The sequence below is a fragment of the Pristiophorus japonicus genome, chromosome 15 (genome assembly GCF_044704955.1).
Source record: "Pristiophorus japonicus isolate sPriJap1 chromosome 15, sPriJap1.hap1, whole genome shotgun sequence".
NCBI classification, from domain to species: Eukaryota; Metazoa; Chordata; class Chondrichthyes; family Pristiophoridae; genus Pristiophorus; species Pristiophorus japonicus.
In genome coordinates this window covers 33,768,718-33,782,148 of record NC_091991.1, presented here as the reverse complement: position 1 = coordinate 33,782,148, position 13,431 = coordinate 33,768,718, and the positions used below count along the sequence as shown (strand labels likewise).

Sequence of the window (13,431 nt, the reverse complement as noted above, 5' to 3'; positions counted from 1 at the left end):
CTCCTTCTTCCCCCCCCCTCCTTCCTTCCCCCCCCCTCCTTACCTTCCCCCCCCCCTCCTTCACTTCCCCCCTCCTTCCTTCCCCCCCTCCTCTTCCCCCCCCTCTTCCTTCCCCCCCCTCCTTCCTCCCCCCCCCTCCTTCCTTTCCCCCTCCTTCCTTTCCCCTCCTTCCTTTCCCCCCTCCTTCCTTTCCCCCTCCTTCCTTTCCCCCTCCTTCCTTTCCCCCCTCCTTCCTTTCCCCCCTCCTTCCTTTCCCCCCTCCCTTCCTTTCCCCCTCCTTCCTTTCCCCCCTCCTTCCTTTCCCCCCTCCTTCCTTCCTTTCCCCCCCTCCTTCCTTCCTTTCCCCCCCTCCTTCCTTCCTTCCCCCCTCCTTCCTTCTTCCCCCCTCCTTCTTTCCTTTCCCCCCCTCTTCTTTCCTTTCTCCCCCCTCCTTCCTTCCCCCCCTCCTTCCTTCCCCCCCCTCCTTCCTTTCCCCCCCCCTCCTTCCTTCCCCCCCCCTCCTTCCTTCCCCACCCCCCTCCTTCCTTCCCCCCCCCTCCTTCCTTCCCCCCCCCTCCTTCCTTCCCCCCTCCTTCCTTCCCCCCCTCCTTCCTTCCCCCCCCTCCTTCCTTCCCCCCCCCCTCCTTCCTTCCCCCCCCCTCCTTCCTCCCCCCCTCCTTCCTTCCCCCCCCTCCTTCCTTCCCCCCCCTCCTTCCTCCCCCCCTCCTTCCTTTCCCCCCTCCTTCCTTTCCCCCCCTCCTTCCTTTCCCCCCTCCTTCCTTTCCCCCCTCCTTCCTTTCCCCCTCCTTCCTTTCCCCCCTCCTTCCTTTCCCCCCTCCTTCCTTTCCCCCCTCCTTCCTTTCCCCCCTCCTTCCTTTCCCCCTCCTTCCTTTCCCCCCTCCTTCCTTTCCCCCCCTCCTTCCTTCCTTTCCCCCCCTCCTTCCTTCCTTTCCCCCCTCCTTCCTTCCTTTCCCCCCCTCCTTCCTTCCTTTCCCCCCCTCCTTCCTTCCTTTCCCCCCCTCCTTCCTTCCTTTCCCCCCCTCCTTCTTTCCTTTCCCCCCCTCCTTCTTTCCTTTCCCCCCCTCCTTCTTTCCTTTCTCCCCCCCTCCTTCCTTCCCCCCCCTCCTTCCCCTCCCCCTCCTTCCTTTCCCCCCTCCTCCTTCCTTCCTCCCCCCCCTCCTTCCTCCCCCCCCCCTCCTTCCTCCTTCCTCCCCCCCCCCCCTTCCTTCCACCCCCCCTCCTTCCTTCCACCCCCCCCATCCTTCCTTCCACCCCCCCCTCCTTCCTTCCACCCCCCCCTCCTTCCTTCCCCCCCCCTCCTTCTTTCTCCCCCCCCCTCCTTTAGATTGCAAATAGTTGGGGTTCCAGCACTGATCCCTGTGGCACACCACTCGTTACTGATTGCTAACCCGAGAATGAACCATTTATCCCAACTCTCTTTTTCTGTTAGTTAGCCAATCCTCTATCCATGCTAATATATTACCCCCAACCTTGAGAATTTTTATCTTGTGCAGTAACCTTTTATGTGGCACCTTATCAAATGCCTTCTGGAAGTCCAAATACACCACATCCACTGGTTTCCCCCTTATCCACCCTGTTTGTTATATCAAAGAATTCCAGCAAATTTGTCAAACATGATTTCCCCTTCATAAATCCATGCTGACTCTGCCTGACTAAATTATGCTTTTCCAAATCTCCTGCTACTGCTTCTTTAATAATGGATTCCAACATTTTCCCAACCACAGATGTTAGGCTAACTGGTCTATAGTTTCCTGCTTTTTGTCTGCCTCCTTTTTTAAATGGGGGTGTTACATTTTCAGTTTTCCAATCTGCTGGGAACTCCCCAGAATCCAGGGAATTTTAGTAAATTACAACCAATGTATCCACTATCCCTGCCACTACTTCTCTGAAGACCTTAAGATGCAAGCCATCAGATCCTGGGGATTTATCCGACTTTAGTCCCATTATCTTACTGAGTACCCCTCCTTAGTTATTGTGATTGTGTTAAGTTCCTCGCCCCCCCCCCCCCCCGCCACAACCCCATACCCTCTTGACTATCCACTATTGGGATATTTTTAGTGTCCTCTACCATAAAGACTAATACAAAATATTTATTCAGAGTTTCTGCCATCTCCATGTTCCCCATCACGAATTCCCCGGTCTTGTCCTCTAAGCGACCAACATTTACTTTAGCCATTCTTTTCCTTTTTATATGCCTGTAGAAATTCTTGCTATCTGTTTTTATATTTCATGCTAGTTAGCTTTCATCGTCTCTGCCCTTTTTTAATCATTTTTTTAGTTATTCTTTGTTGGCTTTTAAAAGCTTCCCAATCTTCTGTCCTCCCACTAGTTTTGACCACTTTGTATGCCCTTGTTTTTAATTGGATACCGTCCTTTATTTCTTTAGTTAGCCACGGATGGCTATCTTTTACACCCTTTCCTCCTCACTGGAATATATTTTTCTTGAGAGTTATGAAATATCTCCTTAAATGTACGCCACTGTTCACCAACCACCCTACACTTTAATCTATTTTCCCAGTCCACTTTAGCCAACTCTGCCCTCAGACCTTTGCAGTTTCCTTTAATTTCGCTTAAGACGCTGATTTGAGATCCAACTTTCTCGCTCTCCATCTGAATTTGAAATTCAGCCTTTACTAGGAGATTGTTTATTAATCCTGTCTATTACACAGGATCAGATCTAAGATAGCCTGCCCTCTGGTTGGTTCTGTTACATACTGCTCAAGGAACCCGTCCCGTATGCATTCTATGAACTCTTCCTCGAGGCTACCCTGACTAATTTGATTTGTCCAATCAATATGGAGGTTAAAATCACCCATGATTATTGCTGTTCCCTTTTTACAAGCCCCACTATTTCTTGGTTTATACTCCGACCAACAAAGTTGCTACTGTTAGGAGGCCTATAGACTACGCCCACCAGTGACTTTCCCCCTTGCTATTCCTTATCTCCACCCAAACTGTTTTAACATCCTGATCATTTGAGCCAATATCGTTTTTCACTATTGCAGAGATTCAATCCTTTATCAAAAGAGCTACCCCACCTCCTTTTCCTTTCTGTCTGTCCTTCCGAATTTTCAAGTACCCCCGAATGTTTAGTTCCCAGTCCTGGTCACCTTGCAACCATGTCTCTGTTATGGCTACCAGATCATACCCATTTATAACTATTTGTGCCGACAGCTCATCTAATTTGTTACGAAAACTCTGTGCATTCAGATAAAGAGCTTTTAAATGTGTTTTCTTTCCAATTTCTCCTGCTATGGCCCCAGTTTCTGATACACTCTTATGTTTATAGATTCTGTCTCTTCCTGTCACGGTCTGGGTTTCGTTTCCCCCAATTCTACCCTGCTCTATTGCCTTCACCTTGTTCTTTGAGCATTTAGGTTTCTGCTCACCTGAACCATCTCCCCCATTAATTAGTTTAAAGCTCTTTCTGCAGCCCTAGTTATTCAGTTTGCCAGGACCCTAGCCCCAGCACGTTCCAAGTGGAGTCCATCCCGATGGAACAGCTCCCTCTTAGTCCAGTACTGGTGTCACTGCCCCAGGAACCAAAACCCATTTCTCCCACATCAGTCTTTGAGCCATGAGTTTAGTTCTCTGATCTTATTTAATCTATGTAAATTTGCTCGTGGCTCTGGTAGTAATCCAGAGATTATTACCTTTGTGGTTCTGCTTTTTAATTTGGCCCCTAGCTGCTCATAATCCCTCAGCAGAACCTTGTTGTCTGTCCTATCTATGTCGTTGGTACCCATGTGGGCCAAGGCAACTGGATCTACCCCCTCCCACTCCAAGTTCCTCTCCAGCCCTGAGGAGATGTCCTTAACCCCAGCACAGGGCAGGCAACACAGCCTTCGGGACTCACGTTCTCGGCTGCAGAGAACTGTATCTATCCCCCTAACGATACTGTCCCCATCTACTACAATATTTCTTGGTTACTCCCCCGATTGAATGGCCCCCTGTACCACGGTGCTGTGGTCAGTTTGCTCATCCTGCTTGCAGTCCCTGCTCTCATCCACACAGAGGGAGTAAGAGCCTCGGACCTGTTGGACAAGAGCAAGGGCCGAGGCTCCTCCATCACTACCTCCTGGATCCCCGTACCTTCCTCACTCGTAGTCACACCCTCCTGTCCTTGACTGCTAGGCAAATCTGAGTTGGTTAACCTAAGGGGTGTGACTAGCCCCGGAACACAGTGTCCAGGTAACTCTCCCCCTCCCTGATGTGTCGCAGTGTCTGCAGCTCAGATTCCAGCTCATCAGTGCAGAGCCGAAGTTCCTCGAGCTGCAGAGGTGGCCATCGTGGACCTCAGTGGTGTCCACAGCTCCCACATGTTGCAGCACTGACACATCACCCATCCTGCCATCTTAATGTATTTAATTAATTAATTAAGTTTTATTTTTAGTCCCATCAATGCCACAGAATTCTCACCCTTAGTAAAACACACACTACTGCTATTTAGTAAACAGTTGATTAAATAATTAAGCAAGAAAGGAGAGAGAACTCACCAACCAATCACTTCCCTGCTTTCCTGTGACGTCGAGCGTAGTATTCTAGTTGGACCTGCTCGCGCTGCTCCCTCGAGTATCTAGCCGCCGCACTGCTGCCAGAGCCGGCGGACTCTGCTGCTGAAACCCTCATCCATGCCTTCGTTAACGCCAGACATGAATATTCTGATGCATTCCCCGTCCTCTCACATTTTTCCCTCTAAACTTGAGGTCATCCAAACCTCTGATGCCCATGTCCCAGCTTGCACCAAGTCCCGTTCATCTATCACCCCTGATCTACATTGGCTCCCAATTAAGCAACGCCTTGATTTTAAACTTCTCCATCCATGTTTTCAAATCGCTCAATGGCCTCACCCTTCCCTTTTTCTGTAATCTCCTCCAGCCCTACAACCCTTCAGGATATCTGCGTTCCTCAAATTCTGGCCTCTTTACCATTCCTGATTTTAATCGCTCCACCATTGGCAGCTACCAAGGCCCGAAGCTCTGGAATTCCCACCCTAAACCTCTCTGCTTCTCTACCTCTCTTTCCTTCTTTAAGATGCTCCTTAAAACCTACCTCTTTTGCTTGCATGCCTTAATATCTCCTTGCGTGGCTCGGTGTCAAATTTTGTTTGATGCTCCTGTGAAGCACCTTGGGACATTTTACTACATTAAGGTGCTATGCAAATACAAGTTGCTGTAGTCCCTATTTGATTTCTTGGTGATTATCTTGTATTGATGGCCTCTAGTTTTGCTCTGTCCCACAAGTGGAAACACTCTCTGAGTGTACTCTATCAAAACCTTTCAGAGTTTTAAAGGCCTCTATTACGTCACCCATCAGCCTCATCTTTTCAAAAGAAAAGAGACCCAGCCTGTTTGTTCTTTCCTGATGAGTATAGTTCTGGTATAAATCTCCTCCAGTGCCTCTGTACCGTTTATATAATATAGCGACCAGAACTTTAGACAGTACTACTGTTATAGTTTAATGTGATCTGGGCACATGTAGTAAACTGTTTATTAGCTGTGGGTGAAGAATTACACCGAATTCACAACTTCAAAACAGGCCATTTGGCCCAACTGGTCCGTGACACTGTTTATGCTCCACACAAGCCTTCTCTCACCCCTCTTCATGGAACTCCATCAACATAACTACCTGTTCCTTCCTCCTATCATGTTTTTATCTAGCTTTCCCTTAAATGAAAGGAACCATGAACTATAGAGTTTAGCCAATGAAGACCTATTTATGGCATTGGTCCCATTCCTACATATGCAAGATGGTATATGGAAAATGGTCATTTGGGGCCACAGAAAATGTAGAGAAAATTATTCAGGAATAAGGATATGATAGGAATTAAAAGCTTGATGGAAAAAAAGGTTTTGAGTATATTTTAGCTGGCACTGTTGGTGATAAATGGAGGAGATAGGAGATGCAGAGTGCAATTTTATGTATAGCACTCGACGCAATTTTCAGATGTCTAATATATTTTATTGTTCTATTACAAAGCTGGAGATAGACAATTATAACACTTCAATATCTTTATTTGCTGTAATATTATGTGTAGGAATCAGTGCTTATTGCAACAGATGGTCTGCAATTGTCACAAATTCTTGAAAAACTGTGAACCTAGGTAGTATTAAGGGTGAGCATTTGGTAATTCAACAAAAGTGGATTCTCTGCGTGAACCTTTCCTGTGAAGATTTCTCTCTGGCTGTGATCTTAAATTTTCGAATCTCTTAACTGCTGCACAAATGTAGGAATATTTGTACAATGTTTACCAAGAACTGTGGAGAAGAAAAGGTGTTCTGGAGCATTTTACTCCAGCTATGCATCCAAGTATGACTTCATAGAAATATTCTGTTAGGTCTTATTAAATTGCAGTTGGCATCGCAAGCTTGTCAAAGAAAAATACAGAAATTCACTCACACTGGCAGGTGTGGGAAATTTAAAATCAAGTGTGAAGTGATTACTTTGGAGAAATAATTTTGTCCTTTTGAGCATCCCTGATTATAATCACTCAACCATTGGTGGCTGTGGCTTCTGTTGCTTAGGCCCTAAGCTCTGGAATTCCCTGCCTAAACCTCTCCACGTCTCTACCTCTCTTTTTTTTGTCCTTCAAGACGTGCCTCTTTGACTAAGCTTCTGGTCACCTGTACTAATTTCTACTTCTGTGGCTCGGTGTCAGATTTCTATCTCAACACATCTGTGAAGCGCCTTAAAGGCGCTATATAAATAAACAGATGGCGAGGCAGTATAGTCTAAATGGTACTATTTTGAGGTGGGGGGGTGTACATAAGAACATTAGAAATAGGAGCAGGAGTAGGCCACTTGGCCCCTTGAGCCTGCTCTGCCATTTAAAAGGATCATGGCTGATCTGATCATGGACTCAGCTCCACTTCCCTGCCCGCTCCCCATAACCCATTACTCTCATATCGCTCAAAAAACTGTCTATCTCCGCCTTAAATATATTCAAAGACCCAGCCTCCACAGCTCTCTGGGGCAGAGAATTCCACAGATTTACAACCCTCAGAGAAGAAATTCCTCCTCATCAGTTTTAAATGGACGGCCCCTTATTCTGAGACTATGTCCCCCTAATTTTAGTTTCCCCTATGAGTGGAAATATCCTCTCTGCATCCACCTTGTCAAGCCCCCTCATTATCTTATATGTTTTGATAAGATCACCTCTCATTCTTTTGAACTCTAACCTATTCAACCTATCTTCATAAGTCAACCCCCTCATCTCCGGAATCAACCGAGTGAACCTTCTCTGAACAGCCTCCAATGCAAGAATATCCTTCCTTTAAATAAGGAGACCAAAACTGTACATAGTACTCCAGGTGTAGCCTTACCAATACCCTGTGCAGTTGTAACAGGACTTCTCTGCTTTTATACTCTATCCCCCTTGCACTAAAAGCCAACATTCCATTTGCCTTCCTGATTACTTGCTGTACCTGCATACTCACTTTTTGTGTTTCATTGACAAGGACCCCCAGGTCCCTCTGTATTGCAGCACTTTACAATCTTTCTCCATTTAAATTATAATTTACTTTTCTATATTTTCTGCCAAAGTGTATAATCTCACATTTTTCCACATTATATTCCATCTGCCAAATTTTTGACCACTCACTTACCCTGTCTATATCCTTTTGCAGATTTTTTATGTCTTCCTCAATTTGCTTTCCCACCCATCTTTGTATCATCAGCAAACTTGGACTACATTACACTCAGTCCCTTCATCCAAGTCATTAATATAAATTGTAAATAGTTAAGGCCCCAGCACTGATTCCTACGGCATCCCACTAGTTACTGTTTGCCAACCGGAAAATGACCCATTTATCCCAACTCTCTGTTTTCTGTTTGTTAGCCAATCCTCTATCCATGCTAATATATTACCCCGAACCCCGTGAACTTTTATCTTGTGCAGTAATCTTTTATGTGGCACCTTATCGAATGCCTTCTGGAAATCCAAATACATCACATCCACTGGTTCCCCCTTATCTACCCTGCTCGTTACATCCTCAAAGAACTCCAGCAAATTTGTCAAACATGATTTCCCTTTCATAAAGCCATACTGACTCTGCTTGATTGAATTATGCTTTTCCAAATGTCCTGCTACTGCTTCCTTAATAATGGACTCCAGCATTTTCCCAACGACAGATGTTAAGCTAACTGGTCTATAGTTTCCTGCTTTTTGTCTGCCTTTTTTTAAAATAAGGGTGCTACATTTGCAGTTTTCCAATTCGCTGGGACCGCCCCAGAATCCAGGGAATTTTGGTAGATTATAATCAATGCATCCACTACCTCTGCAGCCACTTCTTTTAAGACCCTGGGCTACAAGCCATCAGCTGACTTGTCCACCTTTCATCCCATTATTTTATCGAGTACTACTTCATTAGTGATAGTGATTGTATTACGTTCCTCACTCTCTATAGCCCTTTGATTATCCACTATTGGGATGTTTTTAGTGTCTTCCACTGTGAAGACCAATACAACATATTTGTTCAAAGTTCCTGCCATTTCCTTGTTCCCCATTATTAATTCCCCAGTCTCATCCTCTAGGGGACCAACATTTACTTTAGCCACTCCTTTCCTTTTTATGTACCTGTAGAAACTCTTGCTATCTGTTTTTATATTTCGTGCTAGTTTACTTTCATAATCTATCTTCCCTCTCTTAATCATTTTTTTAGTCTTTCTTTGCTGGCTTTTAAAAGTTTCCCAATTCTCTGGCCTCCCACTAGTCTTGGCCACATTGTATGTCCTTGTTTTCACTTTGATACCATCCCTTATTTCCTTAGTTAGCCATGGATGGTTATCCCTTCTCTTACAGTCTTTCCTTCTCATTGGGATATATTTTTGTTGCGAGTTATGAAAGGAAGTACCTGTACTGCTACACCTTACTAATCTTTGGTTAGGTCTCAGCTGCGTTCAATTCTGGGCACCACACCTTTTTAGGAAGGATGTCAAGGTCTTGGAGAGTGGGTCAGTAACCAAAGGTCATAGATTTAAAATAACTGGCAGAAGAACTAGAGGGGAACTTAGGAGAAATTTCTTCATGCACAACGTTGTTAAGATTTGGAGCGCATGACCTGAAAGGGTGGTGGACTCAGATTCCATAGCAACTTTCAAGAGGCAATTGGACATGTTTGTGAAGAGGACCAATTTCCAGTGTTATGGGGAAAAGGCTGGGGTGTGGAACTAAATTGGACAGCTCTTTCAAAGAGCTGAAACAGGCACGACGGGTCAACTGGTGGCCTCCTGTGCAAAAAGATTCTATGCTTCTAACAGTATTATTGCAGATGAAATGTCAGGATTTGAGTGCAACCTTTTACATAAAATTACAGAGAGTCTACAGCACAGAAACGGGCCATTTGGCCCAATTGATCTCTTGCCAGTGTTTATGCTCCACAATAACTGCCTCCCACCCTTCTTCGGCACATCCTTCTGTTCCTTTCTCCCTTATGTGTTTATCTAGCTTCCCCTTAATTGCATCGATGATATTTGCCTTAACTACTCCTTGTGGTAGTGACTTCTACATTCTAAGCAATCTTTGGTTAAAGAAGTTTCTCCTGAATTCCCTATTGGATTTATTGGTGAGAATATCATATTCCTTGCCCCTAGTTGTTGTGGAAACATCTGCTCTACATCTGCCTATCAAACCCCTTTATAATTTTTAAGACCCCTATTGGGTCACTCCTCAGCCTTGTCTCTTCCAAAGAAAAGGGCCCCAACCTGTTCAACCACCTTTGATAAGTATCCTTGTGAATCATTTGTTGTACTTTCTCCAGTGCCTCTATATCCTCTTTATACTATGGAGACTAGAGCTATGCACAGTACTATCACTCTGTGTGTGGGTGTATTTGAAAAAAAATGTAATTATGGAAGAGTTATGCTCCGAATTTCCATTTTGGAACATAGCTATTTAAACACAGAATCCAAATGACTTCTTTGGAGTAGCAATGATGAGGAATATTGTGAACAAGGGTTGAATTGTTTGATTTATTTGAACAGGATGACTCTGATTCAAATTCCAAAAAAAGGGTTAGTGGATAACTGGAAAGAAGCTGGGAAGGGAACAAGCTCTTGTGTGGACATTCCCTCAATTTCTGGACTTTGAAGGAATTTATCTCAAGATTGCATCTCTGTCCCCAACCCAGATGGCCAGGGAAATGGAACCCTGCTCCCTAAACAAGTTAAGAGGATGCAATTCAATTTTTTATCTCATCAGATTAAATGTTTTGGTAATCATAGTTGACATTAATAATGCAGATATATTGCTTAACATTCTGTGATTTCTCTGAACTTACCCTGCCAGATGTGCAGTTATGTTGACGACCTGATCCACAATGATTTTCAGAAGTACTGAAAATATACGGACACACACAGTGATTTCTGCAGGTGAAAAAAAGTACATTTAAGCCAGCAGGATACATTTGTCACCTATTCATGTTTAACGTTTATTTAGCAATATGTTAAATGTACAGTTCAACTGTCCCATTGTGTGTTTGAGATTGTGTATTAAATTGCTCAGAAATCTCCCTATACCGGTCATTGAGATTTTTTAATGCATCTTTTTTTAAACATGTCATATACAAAAGGGTTTTTGTTCCTTAATGAATTCACAAAATGGTTTACAATTTTGTTCTTAATATCAGTAAAATAATTGGCAGCTCCCCCAATGGCTCAGTGAGTTTATCCGAGAGATTTGAGCCAAACAGATTGGCAAGGTCCCTCAAGCTGTGCTGCATCAGCTAATCTCAGCCAGAACACACTGGCCTTGGATTAGAATCAGAAAATCTAGGCAATGTTCCCACTCTTGATCGCTATTCAGCATCCACCTGCTGCACACGTGTATGTGAATGCATGCCAGGAAGGACAGGATCAAGCTGACTGTCGTTGTCGAGGGCCACGCACGTAAAATGGTCACGAGGCACTCTGGCGTCTGGAACCATTGCCTTGAAAAAAAGAGAAGGAAGGCAGAGAAGTTGACCGGAAGAAAAACCTGATTTTAGTTAGCGTGTAGCATTTATCTTTTTTTTTAAGTTGATAATTCAGTATCTGTCCCTATCCAATAAATGTCTACATTTTTTTTTAATACCTTGAAAAGCTCAGATCGCTGCCATTTTTCTCCCATGTCCTCATTGTCCTGAAGGTGCCAACTCTTGCAAGGTATTGTTCCACAGGCCTTCACTACCATGCCCAGTTGACCATCCTTCAAATATGAGCCTGGATAGTGGGTATGTGAGCTATCTGACCATGGAGGATTTGCACTCGAGCCTGTTATCTATACACACTCTCCAGCAGATGTTACTGGATAATGATCAGAAATGTGAACACTTACTGGTTTTTTTCCCCCCACCCCTTCACCCTCCAGCTCAGGTTTATTGAGGCCACTTGTAGCTTCAGTTGAGATCAGCCAACTGGCCTCAAGCTTGGGACTTTTTGTTTCAACAAAAAGCTAAATGCTGCTGATGCTGGAATTCTGAAATAAAATCAAAATGCTAGAAACACTCAGCAGTTCTGGAGAGAGGACCGGTAGTAATGAAAGGTCATTGTCCTGAAAAGTTAACCCTACCTTCCCCTCTCCATACATTTTGTTTTATATTGCTCAGCACTACACTGCAAGAGACTTTATTTGTGAGGCATTTGGAAGTTGAATTCTAATGTTTTATAGTCAAAGGGAGGTATATTGCTCGAAAAGCAGATCCATAGAACCATAGAAATTTACAGCACAGAAGGAGGCCATTTGACTCATCATATCCAGCCTAATCTCACTTTCCAGCTCTTGGTCCGTAGCTTTGTAGGCACTTCAAGTGCACATCCAAGTACTTTTTAAATGCTATGAGGGTTTCTGCCTCTACCACCCTTTCAGACAGCGAGTTCCAGACGCCCAGCACCCTCTGGGTGAAAAGTTTTCTCCTCAAATCCCCTCTAAACCTCCTACCAATTACTTTAAATCTATGCCCCCTGGTTATTATCCACTTTATCTAGGCCGCTTAGAATTTTATACACCTCAATTAGGTCTCTCCTCAGCCTCCTTTGTTTCAAAGAAAACGTACCCAGCCTATCTAATCTTTCCTCGTCGCAAAAATTCTCCAGTCCAGGCAACATCCTTGTAAATCTCCTCTGTACCCTCTCTAGTGCAATCACATCTTTCCTGTAATGTGGTGACCAGAACTTCATGCAGTACTCCAGCTGTGGCCTCACTTGTGTTTCATACAGTTCAAGCATAACCTCCCTGCTCTTGTATTCTATGCTTCAGCTAATAAAGGCAAGTATCCCATATGAATCTTAACCACCTTATCTATCTGTCCTGCTACCATCAGGGATCTGTGGACATGCACTCCAAGGTCTCTCTGTTCCTCTACACTCCTCAGTGTCCTATCCTTTATTGTGTATTCCCTTGCCTTATTAGCCCTCCCCAAGTGCATTAGCTCATAATGCTCTGAATGAAATTCCATTTGCCACTGTTCTGCCCACCTGACCAGTAGATTGATATCCTTCTGCAGTCCATGACTTTGCTGTTCATTATCAACCACACACCCAATTTTAGTGTCATCTGCAAACTTCTTAATCATACCCCCTATATTTAAACCTAAATCATTGATGTATACCACAAAAAGCAAGGGACCTAGGGCTCAATTTTCCCCAAGCCCATTTTCTAGCGTACTTGCCTGAATTGCATTGCTTCATTACATCAGTAGATGCTCCAGAAAGAACTCTTTGTACTTTCGCCGCTGTTTGGCCTCTATTCTGCAGTCACGCAGCGTGGCCAGTCACCTCGGGGGTGGAGCCTGCGTTCTGCACTGGAAAAATGTGCCGGAACGTCTGCGCATGCACGGTGGAAAAAAAGTGAGGTTCCTAACGTCTCTGAAACATAGAAAATAGGTGCAGGAGTAGGCCATTCGGCCCTTCGAGCCTGCACCACCATTCAAAATGATCATGGCTGATCATGCACTTCAGTACCCCAGTCCTGCTTTCTCTCCATACCTCTTGATCCCTTTAGCCGTAAAGGCCACATCTAACTCCCTTTTGAATATATCTAACGAAATGGCCTCAACAACTTTCTGTGGTAGAGAATTCCACAGGTTCGCAATTCTCTGAGTGAAGAAGTTCATCCTCATCTCCGGTCCTAAATGGCTTACCCCTTATCCTTAGACTGTGACCTCTGGTTCTGGACTTCCCCAACATCGGGAACATTTTTCCTGCCTCTAACCTGTCCAATCCTGTCAAAATTTTATATGTTTCTATGAGATCCCCTCTCATTCTTCTAAATTCCATTGAATATAAGCCTAATCGATCCAGTCTTTCTTCATATGTCAGTCCTGTCATCCCGGGAATCAATCTGATGAACCTTCACTGCACTCCCTCAATAGCAAGGATATCCTTGCTCAGATTAGGAGACCAAAACTGTACACAATATTCAAGGTGTGGCCTCACCAAGGCCTTGTACAACTGCAG

General features: G+C 44.5%; 1 protein-coding gene across 1 annotated transcript in view; it reads left to right on the top strand.

Annotated features, from left to right (window-relative positions):
* Nucleotides 1-13,431, top strand: part of grip1 (glutamate receptor interacting protein 1) — a 528,142-nt gene that overhangs the window by 220,761 nt on the left and 293,950 nt on the right. The gene's annotated exons all lie outside the window — the stretch shown is intronic.